General features: G+C 52.3%; 1 protein-coding gene and 1 pseudogene across 1 annotated transcript in view; both read right to left on the bottom strand.

The window, feature by feature from the left end:
- The window catches only part of LOC139673810 (zinc finger protein 850-like), a 1,066,517-nt gene that overhangs the window by 651,158 nt on the left and 399,028 nt on the right, over positions 1–16,331 (bottom strand). The window lies entirely within an intron of this gene.
- On the bottom strand, positions 5,826–12,941 carry LOC139674303 (olfactory receptor 14A16-like; annotated as a pseudogene).

Consider the following 16,331-nt stretch of genomic DNA (forward strand, 5'->3'; position numbering starts at 1 on the left):
CTGGCACACAGGGAGCTCCTGGCAAGCGGGCAGCGCTGCAGAGAGACAGCTCTGCCCAGAAGCAGCTCCTGTGCACAGCCCAGCAGGGCTCAGGGCACTGCCAGGGCAGCTCAGGGACACCAGCAGGGCACAGACAGAGCTTAAAGGGGCTCAGCATTGGGAGGATTACTCAGAGCTCATGGAGGAGAAATCTTTGCAGTGCTGGACACGGTGAGTCTGTGGGTGCAGGGCAATGCAGGGGCAGCTCCTGGAGGCATCTCCTATATCTGGCCCAGCCCCAGCTGATGGGATGTGTGAGGTCGGGCCTGTTAGGGGCACTTTGGAATAGCTGTGGAGCCAGGGGTTGCAGCCAGGGGTGCCCAGGGCTGTGGAGCAGAGCAGGGTCCTGCAGCCCAGGGCGCTGTGCTGGGGCAGGGACTCTGCTGCCTGCCAGGGTCAGCTCTCAGCCGGCCTGGGGAGCTGCTCACAGGGCTGGGGGAGAAGGGCTGTGGGGAAGGAGCAACCCCTTGCAGGGAAGGGCAGGATCCTTGTGCTGTGAAAATTGTGTTGTAGGGGCAAGGGCTACTTATAGCTCCAGATCAATGCAGAAAAATTCCCAGGGGCATTTGCAGGAAGCACAGCATGAGGGGGGTTGCCTTATGGGGGAAACTCCTTTTCTTACAGTTTTGCCCTCTGGATTGTCTGGGTAGGAAATGAGACAGAAATTCATCTCTGAGCTGAGCAAGAGACTCTAAAACCTGCAAATTGTTGCTTTTAGAGGTGCAGAAACCAGGGAATATCACAAACCACCACAGAGTGGCTCACAGGCAGCATCAGTGTTGCTTTTGCAGACTCCTCCAGGTTGCTCTGACACTGGCATCAGAGCCTGCCCAGCCAGAGCTTTCCCTGGGCAGTGCCCTGTGCTGGGAGGGCTCTGCAAGGCAGAGCTGAGCACCCAGGGCTGGGATGAGCTCTAGGAGCACTGCTAGGGACCAGCCCTGGGCACAGGGGAGCAGCTGCTGTCAAGGACAGCACCAGGCAGCAGAGCCCTGGGCAGAGAGTGGGGCAAAAGTTACCCCAAACATCCCTGGGGGAGGGGGCATACAGGTCATTTTGGGGGCCCGTCCCTACAGTTCTACTGGGCACTGTGTGCTGGGCCATGAAAATGAGGATTTCTCCAGGGGGACAGAACCTTCACCAGATGTGTCTTCTGAGTCATGAGTGCAGAGGTGGAACTTTTGCATTCAAGGTGGGTTCCATCTGAATGTCCCTTTTGAATGTCAGAGCTGTAAGAAAAAATTTCCATGTCAGCAGATTGACTCCTTGACAGAACATTTGACAACATTTGACACATTGATTTTGGTTAAAAACAGACTGGTTTTGTCAGAGAGCTTTAGGCTTAATTAATCCCTGTGTTTTCCTTTTCAGAACAGACCGTCTTCTAAGAAACAACACATGTCCAACAGCAGCTCCATCAGCCAGTTCCTCCTCCTGCCATTGGCAGACATGCGGCAGCTGCAGCTCCTGCACTTGTGGCTCTTCCTGGGCATCTCCCTGGCTGCCCTCCTGGGCAACGGCCTCATCATCAGCGCCGTAGCCTGCGACCACCACCTGCACACCCCCATGCACTTCTTCCTGCTCAACCTGTCCCTCACAGACCTGGGCTCCATCTGCACCACTGTCCCCAAAGCCATGCACAACTCCCTCTGGCACACCACAACCATCTCCTACATGGGATGTGCTGCACAGCTCTTCTTTCTATTCTTTCTTTTTGGAACAGAGTTTTCCCTCCTCACCATCATGTGCTACGACCGCTACGTTGCCATCTGCAAACCCCTGCACTACGGGACCCTCCTGGGCAGCAGAGCTTGTGCCCACATGGCAGCAGCTGCCTGGGCCAGTGGCTTTCTCAATGCTCTGCTGCACACAGCCACTACATTTTCCCTGCCCCTGTCCCAGGGCAATGCCCTGGGCCAGTTCTTCTGTGAAGTGCCCCAGATCCTCAAGCTCTCCTGCTCACACTCCTACCTCAGGGAACTTGGGCTCCTTCTGGTTACTGCCTGTTTAGTGTTTGGTTATTTTGTTTTCATAGTTTTCTCCTATGTGCAGATCTTCAGGGCTGTGCTGAGGATCCCCTCTGAGCAGGGACGGCACAAAGCTTTTTCCACGTGCCTCCCTCACCTGGCCGTGGTCTCTCTGTTTCTTAGCACCGGCACATTTTCCTACCTGAAGCCTGACTCCATCTCATCCCCATCCCTGGATTTGGCCCTGTCAGTTCTGTACTCGGTGGTGCCTCCAGTACTGAACCCCCTCATCTACAGCCTGAGGAACCAGGAGCTCAAGGATGCTGTGAGGAAAATGATGACTGGATGCTTTTCAGCAGCAAGAACCTGCCAGTTTTCTTCTGTACAGTGTTCACAATAAAACTCATGACAGGCTCAGTTTGCCTTCCCAGGTTTTCCTTGGTGCTCAGTGTCTTCTTTCTCTCATAATGTTGAGCTCAATTAAATTATTTTATTCCTCCTCTTATTTAATAAATTTTCTATTTTTATTAATTTTACTCTTTTAAATCTGTACTTGAGTAATTGTGCTATCTCTATTTTTAAACAAACTCTCCTGCAATAGCCCTGCCTGGCTGGTTAGGCGTTTTTATTTGAGCCTTTCAGGGATCTACTGGGCAGTTCCATGTGTGCAGAGAAGGGCAAAGAGTCCCAGCACAGCAGCACTGCCAGGGAGCACCAGCACTGGGCCTTTGCTGACCTGCTCTCTTTCCACTTGTACACTCTCCTGCACAGCCCCTGGGCTGGACTAAGGCCTTGGTCCTCTGCCAGCTGGGACACAGACCTGCTGCATGTCCATCCTGGGCTCACAGACAGGGACAGGCCATGGGCACTGCTGGGACACAGCTGGGCTCCACAACAGCAGCTCCATCAGGAAAGGGCTTCTCCTTAGCTCAGGACATGCAGTCTTAGGGCTTTTTGCAAAGTCACTCTCAAGAACATGCCAAGAAATAGACTCTATAGAGGCTCCTTGTTTGCTTGTTCTCCAGGGGCTCTAAATCTGAGTGTGAACCAGCAAACAGAGCCCTGTAACTGCAGGGGCTACAGCAGGAAACAGGGAAAATGATCTGGTGAGTGTTCTGTGTTACCCTCAGTGAACACACTGCTGCTACCCATGACAACAAGAGCAGTAATAAAAGCTGGAACTATAACAATAAACCCCACAAGAAGCACATGAGGTGCACATCACCATTGCTCCACTGCTCACCACTCAGTGCCCAATGCCCAGCCCAGCCCAGACACAGATCAGCCCTTCCTGACCAACCCCCCATTAACACCCTGAGCATGGCCCTGCATCAAAGGGAACATCCCTTGGGCCTTTTGGGCTCAGCTGTCCTGACCCTGCTCCCTCTCAGTTCTGTGACCCTCAGGAGAAAATTGGAGGTCATGATTCTACGAACTTCTCACCAATTCCAAGTCAAATCCAAAACCCAAAGCACCTTGAAAAACCTGCAGCTCCTGAAGCTTTAAGGAGCCTCCCAAGGGCCAATCCTGACAAAGCCTCCCCAGGGACTCGCCCCAGCAGAGCCTTGGAGGCCACGACTGCAGGGAGGCAAAGGCTCTGGGCAGCAGCTCAGGTGCTGAGCCAAGCCTGGCTTGGCTGGAGGCAGCAGAAAGGCCCAGCCCTGACCCCCAGCCCAGGGAAGGCACATCCTGTCCCTCACACCTTGCTCAGGGCTCTGCCGGGGGCACTGGCATGGGGGGTGATGCTGAGGGCAGGACAAGGGGTGACAGTGCCCAGCCAGGAGGCTATGCCAGGAGGCCACGAGGTCCCAGAGCCTCAGCACAGCAGGTCTGCTCACAGCCCTTGGTGGCACAGACGATGCTGTGCCCGAGGGGAGAAGGAATTGGGATCTCTTGGACTTCTGGCCCAGTCACTTGAAGTCCCTCTGTGAAGGAACAAACCACCTCTCAGAGGTGGGTGACAAACCAGTGCTGGGAATGGTCATTGGGAGGGGCTGGACTGTGATGAGTGTCCAAAGATGCCTTTGGTCCCACCAGGCTCTAACGTGCCTCACGAGCTCCTTGATTCCAGGACATTCTTCAGTGTGCACGGTTCCTTCTTGCTTGCAAAGGTTGTGTCATGTCATGGTGTCCCTTTGGTACCAGGAGGTTCTGTGGTGTCACAGTGTCCCTTTGGTTCCAGGAGGTTCTGTGGTGTCACAATGTCCCTTTGGTTCCAGAAGGTTCCACACTGTCCTTGCTGGAACACACCTGGTTGGATGTTGCCCCACCTGCAGAGCTGCCTCCAGCTCTGGGGTCCCAGCACAGCAAGGACATGGAGCTGTTGGAGCGAGTCCAGAGGAGACTATCAAGATGATCAGAGGGATGGAGCAGCTCTGCCATGAGGGAAGGCTGAGAGAGCTGAGCTTGTCTTGGGGTGACCTAATTGTGGCCTTCCACGACCTGAAGGGGCCAACAAGAAAGATGGAGAGAGACTGTTTACAAGGGTCTGGAGTGACAGGGCAAGGGACAATGGCTTCACACTGATAGAGGGAAGGTTAAAATGGGATATTAGAATGAAAATCTTTACTGGCAAAGTGGTGGGGCCCTGGCACAGGTTGCTCATAGAAGTTCTGGCTGCCCCATCCCCAGAAGTTGTTCGAGGCCAGGTTTGATTGTTTTATTTTGGTTGTGCTGGACAAGATTTTGTTGTTAAACTCCAGGGTCTTTTCCCCCTTTTTTGGGTGGATTGTTTGCTAAGAGCTGTGGCTAGAGCAGAAGCATGTAGCTTTTCTTTTTCCTCCTCTTCTACCCAGGGCAATCTGGTACAGGCTTCAATTAACTGTACCAAAGTAGCTGTAGCTGGTAGAGAGGCTATGAGCTGTTTGCATTGAGGATTGGCATCATTAATTACCAGATCTTTCAATAAGACTGGTTTCATGTCAGGGGTAATATTTGGAGCAGCATCCAAAGCTTCTGTTACTTTATCTACAAATTCCATGAATGTCTGTCCAGGTTTCTGCATTATTTGCATATAGGGTAGAGAAGGTTTTCCCTTCTTAGGCAGATTAGAGAATGTGGTCAAAGCAGCATTCTTTGACTGTTGCAAAATATGAAAATGTAATGCCGCTTGTGTTTGCGGGTCTTCATAAGCTCCTGATCCCATTAGCTGGTCTAAAGATGCTAATCTTAAGGGATGTCCAGTTTCTAAGTGTATATTTTTTGCCTGTTCCTCCGTTAACTGCTCTTTCCATTTCTGTAGAAATATCATATAAGCAGCAGAAGGTAGAATAAACTCCATTAAAGCTTTAGTGTCTGCTGGGATTAGGTTATTGTATTTTATGAAGGCTGTGATTTGGTTTTTTACCAAAGCATTGTTATAGCCGTATTGAAAGACTACACTGTGTATTTTTTGTGCAATTTTCCAATCAAGTGGCTCCCATTTTGAGCCTTGTGTAGTGTTAATCACAGGCGCAGAAACGAGGGGTTGCAGGGAAGGTGAGGGTGTACCTACTTCTGCAGCTATGGATACTAACTCTTTGTACCTTTGCTGGGTATTAAATGTGAGGTCGCGAGGTGGCTTTGTGACTCCATCTGCAGAATCTGGTACCTGGGTATCAGAAAGCTTTGAAATTAAGTTAGCAGCGTCGCGATTCCCAGCTCCCCCCACCCTGTTCCAAACAGAGGCTTCTTTTTCTTTTGCTCTCCATTCTGGGATACAGCTGGTGGGTGTGGCTGTCGGTGATGGAGGCTGCAGGTACCAGGTTGCCGGCGCAGGGGCAGTCTCTACCGGCGCGGGGGGTTCCAGTGCCTGTGTTGGCAGCTGCGGGCAGCGCACGGCTATCAGGGAGGGAGTCCCCGCTGGTGCTGCAGAACTTGTCTCCTGCGCAACCGGCGCTGTGGGAACTCGCTCTCGGGACACTTGCGCTATGGATGGCAGGCAGTGAATGGAATGCACAGGGGGAGCTCCGGTGGCTCCGCTCCACTGTGGAGGAGTCTCTCCCCTCTCCATGACGCGGTCGATCCAAGGAGGAGGTGGTGGGGGTGGCGCGGGAACTGATTCGACCCCGGCCCCTGGAGGCTGCGGCGGACCCGCGCCTGGCGCATGCGCTGTGATTGGCAGGCAGTAGGGAGGGGGGTTGGGCGGTCCTGGCGCCTTGTGGTAAGGGCGCGCCGTTCCTTTGTTTGATTTCGCGGGCTTTGCCATCACGTGGTCTCTTTGTTTTCCTGGCCACGCGGTTATGGCGGGCGGCTGTATCCCTGTTGGAATGTCTGCCGTGGCAGCCTCTTGCCGCAACGGAGCGACTCCGGCGTGCCCTCGGGGCGGCGGGGAGCGCGGCGGCGGGGCGACCCCAGCCCCGAGGTACCCGCAGGGCATTGGCGGCAGCGGTGGCGCCGAAGGTGGATGGACAGGGGGAGAGAAACTCCAAGGGGTTTGTCCCCCCCTCCACATGTCTCTCTCGGCTGAGGGCATTCCCCATCGCGCCTTCTCGGAGTTAGGATTTAAATAAAACTCACTCACGGTTTGGTTTTCTGCTGCGTGTCTCGTGGGGTTCCAAGGTTGCTGCTGAGGTCCGGCTGCTTCTACAGCGGCAGCCGGTGGTCTCATTTGCTGTGCACAGGCTGTTTCTTGGTAGTTTTAAGGCGGTGCAAAGACGACTTCTTGGCTTTTTGCGGTGACGGACGGCGTGGAAAAGCTTTGATTCCATGGTTGCTGTGATTCCGTCGGGTTTTCCGGAGCGGGAGCAGACGGTGCCGCGTATGGGTACGGGAACGGCACAGCGCTGGCTCCGCGGCTCAGCTCCAGGTTCCACTCTTGTGGATAGGGCGACAGCGATGCCAAAGGGAACGGCAGCGGGGGTCCAACGGACGGCGCGGGCGGAGAAGGGTACCACAGCGGGGGTTCCGCGAGTGGCACAGGCGGCAGCGGTGTGGCAGAGGGGTACCGTGGCGGGGGTCCGACTGGCGGCACAGGCGATGCCGAAGGGTACCACGGCGGGGGTTCCGCAAGCAGCGGTGCCCGCGGCTGTGCAGAAGGATGTTCAGGGGAAAATCCGCCCTACAGAAGAGGCTTTTTTCCTTTCTCTTCATTAGCTCGAGGTTTTTACGGGCTCGTTCTACCTCTAACAGCATTTTCCTTATAGCTGCATATGACGAAACGAGCGGCAAAAATTCTTCGGGTGCAGTTTGCACTAAATTCCACAAATCTGCCCCAATTTTTTCCCATAATTCTATGGAAAGCATGGAATTGGCATCTGTTAAGTGCCCTCGAATGAAGCACCAATCCAAAAATTCCTGTAATGCTTGTCTTTCAATGTTTGTTTTTGTAACACGAGCTAGTTTTTCAAATTTATCAAGCAATAAGTTCATTTTAGTCGAGTTGGAATTTCCCATGTTTCTTTAACTCACCGGTTCGAAGGTCGTGGTTCCTTCAGTCCATGTTTTTTCAGCAGCTCTCAAGGGCACTACACAAAACTCCCAAGTTTACGGGAGACAGAAGCTCTTGGGGGCTTCTCCACAAAGCACCCAAAAAAAACTGGGGCACGGCAGCTCTCAGAGGCCACTTCTTAAGGTTCTAGGCAGGTGTGCAGGTGGCTTTCATGTTCTGAGACACGTTGGGGTCCACCATTTGTTGCAAACCAGCGCTAGAGAGGACTGCACACACCAATGTGATGTTCAAGCAAATCCCAAGTTTATTCAAAAACACAGGTATATATGACCTCAAGTGACCCCGCCCCAGGTGCGATGGTCTGACTCCAATTGGTTGAGGCTGGAAAAATGTCCTTTTAAGGTGAAAACGAAACTTGTGAGGTGGTCCTCCAGACCCACCTGAATCAGGGCTGCAACAGTTGTGGACAGTCCCCATTTCAACCAGTAAGACTTTTGGGGCTGATGTCTGAATTTCCCAGTCCCTTTTATCAATGGAAGTATTTACTCTTCCCTTTAACTTCTTTATCTCCTTTAAAATCTTCGTGTCCCCTCTGCCCTGCTTGGACACCTGTGACTGAGAGCATTTGTTTCTCTGTTGGGTGCTCACTGAAGCTGTGCAGGCAGCTCAGAGGGGTGACCCATGGAGGTGTGTGTGCCTCTGGCTGCATCCCACTGCCCAGCTGTGCTCTGTGCTCTGGGAAAGGGCAGGAATGTTGCCTGCTGGAGGGTAAAGCTGCTCCTGCCTGCAGAGCCCTTTCTGTCTGCACAGGGGAAATGCTGCCCAGCCAGGCTGGTTTGCTGCTGGGAAGGGAAAGGGACAGGCCAGAAGACAGGACAGGGACATACAGAAGACATGCTGAAGTGCAAAGCAAACATGGACCTCTGACCTTGACATCCCTTCATGGAGGCACAACCAACTCTTGCAGGTTGGATGAGAGGCCAGAGCTGGGAATGGGGCTTGCAGGAATTGGTCTGTGACAATTGCTGTGGGGCACCTCTCAAGACTCTCCAGGGAACAAAGAAATAGCCCAGACCCTGCTCTGCTGGTCCTTCAAGTCTGTCCTAGGAGCTCTGGCTGTGCAAGGAAACTGCTACAAGCCCACATCCTGCACGCTCACACTCTGCAACTGGGCACTGGGATTTGGTTTGCCAGGGAACTTACTTGGGCACATTCCTGACAGTGACTATGGAAGAGGAGCAAAGCCTTCCTGCCCTGCCCTCAGGAGAACCCCTTTCCTGATGGAGCTGCTGTTGTGGAGCCCAGCTGTGTTCCAGCAGTGTCCATGACCTGTCCCTGCCTGTGATCCCAGGATGGACATGCAGCAGGATGTGACCAAGCTCGCAGAGCACTTGGGTCTGGCACCAAAATAAGGGCTGAGAAGGAGAGTGTGGAGCTGGAAAGAGAAGATGTGGAAAGAGTAAGTGCCCTTGTCCCTGGTTTTGCTGCTATGCTGGGATTTCTTCCCTCCCCCTGTGCACGCAGACACTGACCCTGCAGCACAGAGAAGGGTTTAGAAACCATCTTGGACACCACAAGTCAGTGCAGGGAAGTTTATTTCATTAAAAATCACAGGACTCATGACTTTTGAACAAAAACTGAATATCCGGAGACTTGTAGATATTGTGGTAACATTAATCATTATTTAGACATAACGTTCTTTTATGGAAACATTATGTTAACTAAGAAAAGAGAAAAAGAAAAACTAGCAGAAATAAAACAAACACAAAAGAGGACATGTGGCTAAAAGCAGACAGGGCTTGTAACGAGTTACATTCCGAATGCTCTAAGAAGAAAACTGGTACTTCATTATTTCTGAAAGAAACCAGTCATCAATTTCCTGAGACAATGCTTGAGCTCCTGGTTCCTCAGGCTGTAGATGAGGGGGTTCAGTGATGGAGGCACCACCGAGTACAGAACTGACACCACCAGGTCAAGGGATGGGGAAGAGATGGAGAGAGGCTTCAGGTAGGCAAAAAATGATGTGCTGACAAACAGGGAGACCACGGCCAGGTGAGGGAGGCACGTGGAAAAGGCTTTGTGCCGTCCCTGCTCAGAGGGGATCCTCAGCACAGCCCTGAAGATCTGCACATAGGAGAAAACTATGAAAATGAAACAGCAAAAAGCTAAAATAAAACTAAACAAAAGAAGCCCAATTTCCCTGAGGTAGGAGTGTGAGCAGGAGAGCTTGAGGATGTGGGGGATTTCACAGAAGAACTGGCCCAGGGCATTGCCCTGGCACAGGGGCAGAGAAAATGTATTGGCTGTGTGCAGCAGAGCATTGAGAAAGCCACTGGCCCAGGCAGCTGCTGCCATGTGGGCACAAGCTCTGCTGCCCAGGAGGGTCCCGTAGTGCAAGGGTTTGCAGATGGCAACGTAGCGGTCGTAGCACATGATGGTGAGGAGGGAAAACTCAGCTGACAGGAAGAAGACAAAGAAAAACACCTGAGCAGCACATCCCGTGTAGGAGATGGTTGTGGTGTCCCAGAGGGAGTTGTGCATGGCTTTGGGGACAGTGGTGCAGATGCAGCCCAGGTCTGTGAGGGACAGGTTGAGCAGGAAGAAGTGCACGGGGGTGTGCAGGTGGTGGTCGCAGGCTACGGCGCTGATGATGAGGCCGTTGCCCAGGAGGGCAGCCAGGGAGATGCCCAGGAAGAGCCACAAGTGCAGGAGTTGCAGCTGCCGCGTGTCTGCCAACGGCAGGAGGAGGAACTGGCTGATGGAGCTGCTGTTGGTCATCTGCTGCCTCTGGGTATGGGGACCTGTTCATGTGGAAAAAGTCAGGGAGAAGTCAGAACATGCTTCTTTGAGCTAAACCCTGGCAAGTCAGGGCAGACGTTTCTCAGATAAATCAAAACGATTTCGCAATACCCCTCTCCCTCCTGCACACATCCATCACTTTTCGTATTTCAGGAAACTTTGCTTCATATCCATGGCTGGAGCCCTGCTTGGTGCTCACTACATTTCCCATGAGGAGCAGCCCCTCTGCCCACTGGCTGTGAGGGTCAGCCCTGCTCTGCTCCAGTGGGGTCATGGCCATGGTGGGGGCAGGGCCCATCCTGGTGTTCAGCTGTGTCAGATGAAACTGCTCCTAAAGCAAAAGTTCTCATGGGCATCTGCACTCCCAATTTTGAGAAGATTTCAGGATTCCAGAAGGCAGTTTCAGAGGTTTGGGTGTTTTGTTTCTGACTCCCCTCATCTTCCCTGTGGAGTTTTCCTGGATGGCAGAACCCCTGAGCATTTTTGCTGCCCTGAGGAAGAGTAGAGCAGGGCTTCCCAAACAGGACCATGTCTGTGGCTTAGTGCAGAGTGAGGGGAGTTGCTCTGTCCCTCTGCCTTCTTCCAGCTGACCTGAACTTGGACCTTCCTCAGACAGAGAGTGATCACACTCCCATTTTTGTCTGAAATTCCACCAGACACTGTTGAGAGCAGAGAGATCCATCACAGACCACTCAGTGTCTCAGCCTGGCTCAAGCTCTCAAGGACACACATGGCTCAGCTCACCAACCCAACAGCATTTCCTGGGATGAGCACAGCATCTCTGCCCCTCTGCACTGGGGATTTCAGATAACACAATTGTGCTATGAAGATGATTTGCATTCTTGAGGGCAGCTCCCAGCTTGGAAGGACATCTCAGAGAAGAGCCAAGTGTCCTGACAATGGGGTTTGATTCTGGGAAACACACCTCATTCTCCAGGCACACAGAATTCACTACTGACAGCCCCACAGGTCAGAGGAAAATTGGAATGTCTCATTCCCCGGGACCCACCTGCCTGAGGGGGATCACAGGATCAGTGATTGACTCTGTAGCTTGAACTCCAATTCCCAGTGAGCCTGACTGAGAGAAGGAGGAAACAACCCCAGCAACATGAGGAAGTTGAGAAAAAAGGAAATGCACACTGAGGGTCCAGCTGGGAGAAGCCAGGGCAGAACCAGGTGGGCACTCAGGGCAGTGTCACCCTGAGCCAGCTGTGCCACCTCCCAGACACCAACAATACCAGGTAGTTCTCAGCCCCTGTGCAGCTCCTCAGTGTTCCCTCTGCATGACAAACCACCAGGTATGTGGCTTGAGAGCTTGATAGAAATCCCTCCTTTCACCTTCTCCTTGAAGGATCCCCTGGAAAATATCCTGCAGTGCTCTGGTTCTGTAAGCAGTCCTCACCTATGAAACTCTCACTTGATAGCTGAACAAACCTGCCCTGCCCTGCCCTGCCCTGCCCTGCCCTGCACTGCCCTGCCAGGGTTTGCTTTTTCCATCCACAGCCTCTCCCCCAGCACTGAGGGAGCTCCCCAGACCAGCTGAGAGCTGCCCCTGGTAGGTGGCAGAGCTCCTGCCCTGGCACAGCACCCTGGGGTGCAGGACCCTGCTCTTCAGGACAGTTTGGGACAGCCTGGGTGGCACAGGTTGGATTCAAACCCTACAGCCATCCCTGGGAGGAGGGAACCCTGTTGGGATGTCCCTGGGATGGTGCAGCAGAGTCCCTGCTTTGCAGCCCGTCCTCATCTACAGCACCAGAGAAACTGTGATATCCCACATTAGAGACCCCCCAGGCTGTGGGATGTGCCAGCGTTGGGAGATCTTCCCACAAACTGCACATACATTGCCCTTCATGCAGACTTACCTTCTGAAAGCCTGGAAAGATTCCTCTTCTGTGGATCTTCCTCTCAACTTTCCTCACACCCCAGACTGTGTGTAACCTCTCTCTGCCCTGCTTTTCTGCCCTCGGTGTGTGCAGGCAGTGCCCTGAGCCCTGCTGGGCTGTGCACAGGAGCTGCTCCTGGGCAGAGCTGTCTCTCTGCAGCGCTGCCCGCTTGCCAGGAGCTCCCTGTGTGCCAGGAGCCCGGCCCAGCTCAGCAGCACAGCAACAGCCCAGGGCATTTAATGGCCCTCTGGGGGGTTTGCTGCTGAGTCCCTGAACATCAGACCCTGAGGAAAGATGCAGGAACCTCTTGAGAAACCAAAGTCAGAATCAAACTTTAAAGTTTCTTTTGTTGTTAATGGGTCCCTCTGAGGGACATAACTGAGAAAGTGTCCCCAGATTCCAGTTAGAAAACAAAGAGACAATGATGTCAAATATGGACTAGGAAAGAAAGGTCACTCTGATGCTGAGGAAAGTAAGAAGCATTTCACTAACCCAAAGGTCACAGCCATGACCCCCAGCCCTGGGAAGGGAGATCCTGTCTCTCCCTCATTCCTCAGGGCTCTTCCTTGGGCACTGGGGTGTGGGATGTGGAATAGCAGGGACAGGAGGATGGGGTGGCACCTCCCAGGCTGCTGAGCAGGGACAAGGAGGCAATGAGGCCCCAGGGCTGCAAGGCTCACTTGTCTCCTCATGCCATCAGGGGCACACACAGCAGCCATGGCCAAAGGCCTGCACAACTTGGCTCTCTTGGGGCCTTTCAGCTTCTGCACATCCCTGTCTCCTCTCCAGCCCAGGCTGTCCTACGGTGTCCATGCCCTGCCCCTTTCCCTGCAGGCTGTCGGCATCCCCCGGCTGCCCCACCTCGCTGGCCCCTTCCTGCACTGACATCTCTCCCTCCTCCCTGGATCTGCCTTGGAGCACAAAGCCTGGGCTGATCCAGACCCCTTCTGGGTGACACTTTGTATCAGAGCATTTCTCTTGGAGGGAAATTCCTTTCTTCGCATGTCCAGTCTCAACCTCCAAGGTGCCCTTTGTGACATTATTTCTTTCTCATTCTCTTTCTAGCTACAAAATTAAAAGTTCCACCATCTCTGACACCACCACTGTGACACTGCAGGACCTCATGGAATCACGGGGTCACTGTGAAATCTCATGGATTTAAGGGACCTCTGTCTCAGTGCAGGGCCTTGAGTAGCACAAGGGACCAGTGTGACACTGTGGAACCTCATGGAATTGTGACACTGCAGAGTCTTATTGAAACAATGGGATCATTGTCACTCTGCAACCTCATGGAATTAAGGGCTCATTGTGACTCTGCAGTGATGGAACAAAAGGGACACTCTGACACTTCAGAACCCCTTGGAATCAAAGGGTCATTTTGGTGCTCTGGGACCTCATGGAACTGAAGGGAACCTGGGACACTGCAGAACCTCATGGAATGAAGGGATCACTGTGACATTGCAGGGCCTCATAGAACCAAAGGAGTCCTAGGATAGTGTGGAAGCTCATGGTGTCACAGAGGTAATAGAAGTTTTAGACAGAGTTTATTAGAGAAGATGTCTCATTGAGCTGTTGGGGCAGAAAGGACCCCTTGTTTTCTAAACTCCTTCTCAGAGAGAAGCCTGGGGGTGACTGAATCCAATCTCAGCCTCAGAGTTACTGTGCAATTTAAATTTCAGGAATTATAGAGGTGTGATTGAATCCCTTTTTTCCACAGGTTTTAATGATGGAAAATCAGATCTATAAAATGAGTTATTTGTTATGAGAAATGAACAGACAAAAGAACAGACAAGTGAACAGATGAAAGATCTTAATCATTTACTTAAATATTCAGTACACTCTGGAAAAGCTAAAATCCTCCTAGTAGAGTATATTATAGCATAAAATAGTGCAGTGCACTGTGTCAAAGCAGTTATTTTAAAAGAGTTGTGTTGAAGCCAGCAAAAACAAACTATCATTAAGCAGAGATTGATGTAACTCTCACACAACTAAAGAGGGCAGATCTCTCTCCTTCCATTAACCCCTGGGCAGTGACCATGAAGAGCCATCCCTGCTTCATGGGAGAAGCTCCACATGCTTCAAGACAGTCTGTGAAAGGATCTGCCATATGGAAGTTGGACAGCGCTTTTAGAGCTATACAGTGAGGGATTGCTAGTCATGAATTTCCAGGCCAGTGAGCAGCTTATCTGTCAGATCCTGTTCCAAAAAGCAGGATGTGCATTTGCAGTTTAGTGAACCAGGCTGGTTTTAGCAGAATTCAACACCCAAACAGCCCCTTGGTGCCAGCTGTAACTCAGCACAGAGAGCCTGCATTGTTTGCATTCTCTGAGTGGATTCTGGGCCTGATCAGGGCAGAACATCCTGTCATGGTCCATAAGGCTCTGAAGTGCCACAATGGCCCCTTGGTGCCATGAGCTTCCAAAATGTCCTGAGGTTCATTTGATTCCAGGAGTCCCCACAAGTCACAAAGGCCCCTTGGTTCCATGAGATTCCACAGTGCCCCAGAGTCCCTTTGGCTCCACAAGGCTCTTCAGTGTCAAAATGGCCCCTTGATTCCAGGAGGTTTCAGTCTCCCAGGGTTCCTTTGGTTCTATTAGTCTCTGCAGTGTCACAATGGCCTTTGATTCCATAAGTCTCCACAGTGCCCCAGAGTCCCTTTGGCTCCATGATGCCCTGCAGTGTCACAAAGCCCCTTCATTCCATCAGGCTCCTCAGTGTAACAACAGCCCCTTGTTCCAGAAGGTTCTGAAATGTCTCAGTGTTCCCTGGGTTCCCTGGGCCCTGCAGTGTCACAATGGCCCCTCATATCCAAGAGGTTCCACAGTGTCCCTGAGTTCATTTGGTTTGATGAGACCTCAGGTGGCACAGTGGCCTCTTCATTCCATGAGGTTCCAAAATGTTCCAGGGTTCCTTTGGTTCCATGAGGCCCTGAAGTGTCACAATGGCCCCTTGATTCCAGGAGGTTCCAAACTATCTGAGGATTCCTTTGGTTCCCACATGTCACAATTGCCCCATGGCTCCATGAGGATCCACATTGTCCCAGGTTTCCTTGGGTTCCAAAAGCCCTGGAGTGTCATAATGACTTCTTGATTCCATGAGGTTCCACAGTCTCCCTGGATTCCTTTGTTCCCATGAGGCCCTAAAGTGTCTCAATGTCCCCTTTGGTTCCAGGAGGTTCTGTGGTGTCACAATGTCCCTTTGGTTCCAGGAGCTTCTGTGGTGTCACATTGGCCCTTTGGTTCCAGAGGGTTCCACACTGTCCTTGCTGGAACACACCTGGTTGGATGTTGCCCCACCTGCAGAGCTGCCTCCAGCTCTGGGGTCCCAGCACAGCAAGGACAAGGAGCTGTTGGAGCGAGTCCAGAGGAGACCACCAAGATTATAAGAGTGATAGAGCAGCTCTGCCATGAGGGAAGGCTGAGAGAATTGGGATCTTTCAGCCTGGAGAAGGGAAGGCCTTGGGGTGACCTAATTGTGGCTGAAGGGAGGCAACAAGAAAGATGAAGAGAGACTGCTTACAAGGATCTGGAGAGACAGGACAAGGGATATTGGTTTCACACTGATAGAGAGAAGGGTTAGATGAGACATTCGTAAGAAATCGTTTTTGGTGAGGGTGGTGAGGCCCTGGCACAGGTTGCTCAGAGAAGTTCTGGCTGCTCCATCATTAGAAGTTGTTCAAGGCCAAGCAGAATGTGGCTCTGAGCAACCTGGTCTAGTGAAAGTTGTTCCTGCCCCTGGGATTGGAACGAGATGCTCTTTAAGGTCACTTATGACCCAAAGCATTCTGTGATTCTGTGGCTGGTGGGTGATGTGGTGGTCAGGGCTGTCTTGGGCACAGACACCATGAAATAATGGGGATTTCCATTGTTGTTGAAGGAAGGAGGGGCACCAGCAGAACTGACACCTTGGACTGAGAGCTGACAGACTTTGGCCAGTTTGAGAAACTGATGGATGGAGTCCCTTGGGAGTCAGTCCTGAAGGAGAAAGGAGTGCAGGATGGATGCAGGTGTTTTAAGAAGGAAATCTCAAAGCTCCAGCAGCTGTGCCTCTGTGGCCTGAGACAAGCCAGGGGGCAAAAAGTGTGGCCTGGTGAAACACAGACCATGGGCTGGATGTCAGGAAAAAAAAGAGAGTGCATCACCTCTGGAAAGAGGGGCAGAAATCTTGGGGGAACTACAAGGATATGGTGAAGTTATGGAGGGGGAAAATGTGAAGGGCCAAAGACAAACTGGAACTGAATTTGGCCACTGCAGTTAAAGACAGCAAAAAATGTGTCTC

Source organism: Pithys albifrons, chromosome 7 (genome assembly GCF_047495875.1).
Source record: "Pithys albifrons albifrons isolate INPA30051 chromosome 7, PitAlb_v1, whole genome shotgun sequence".
In the NCBI taxonomy this organism is placed as follows: Eukaryota; Metazoa; Chordata; class Aves; order Passeriformes; family Thamnophilidae; genus Pithys; species Pithys albifrons.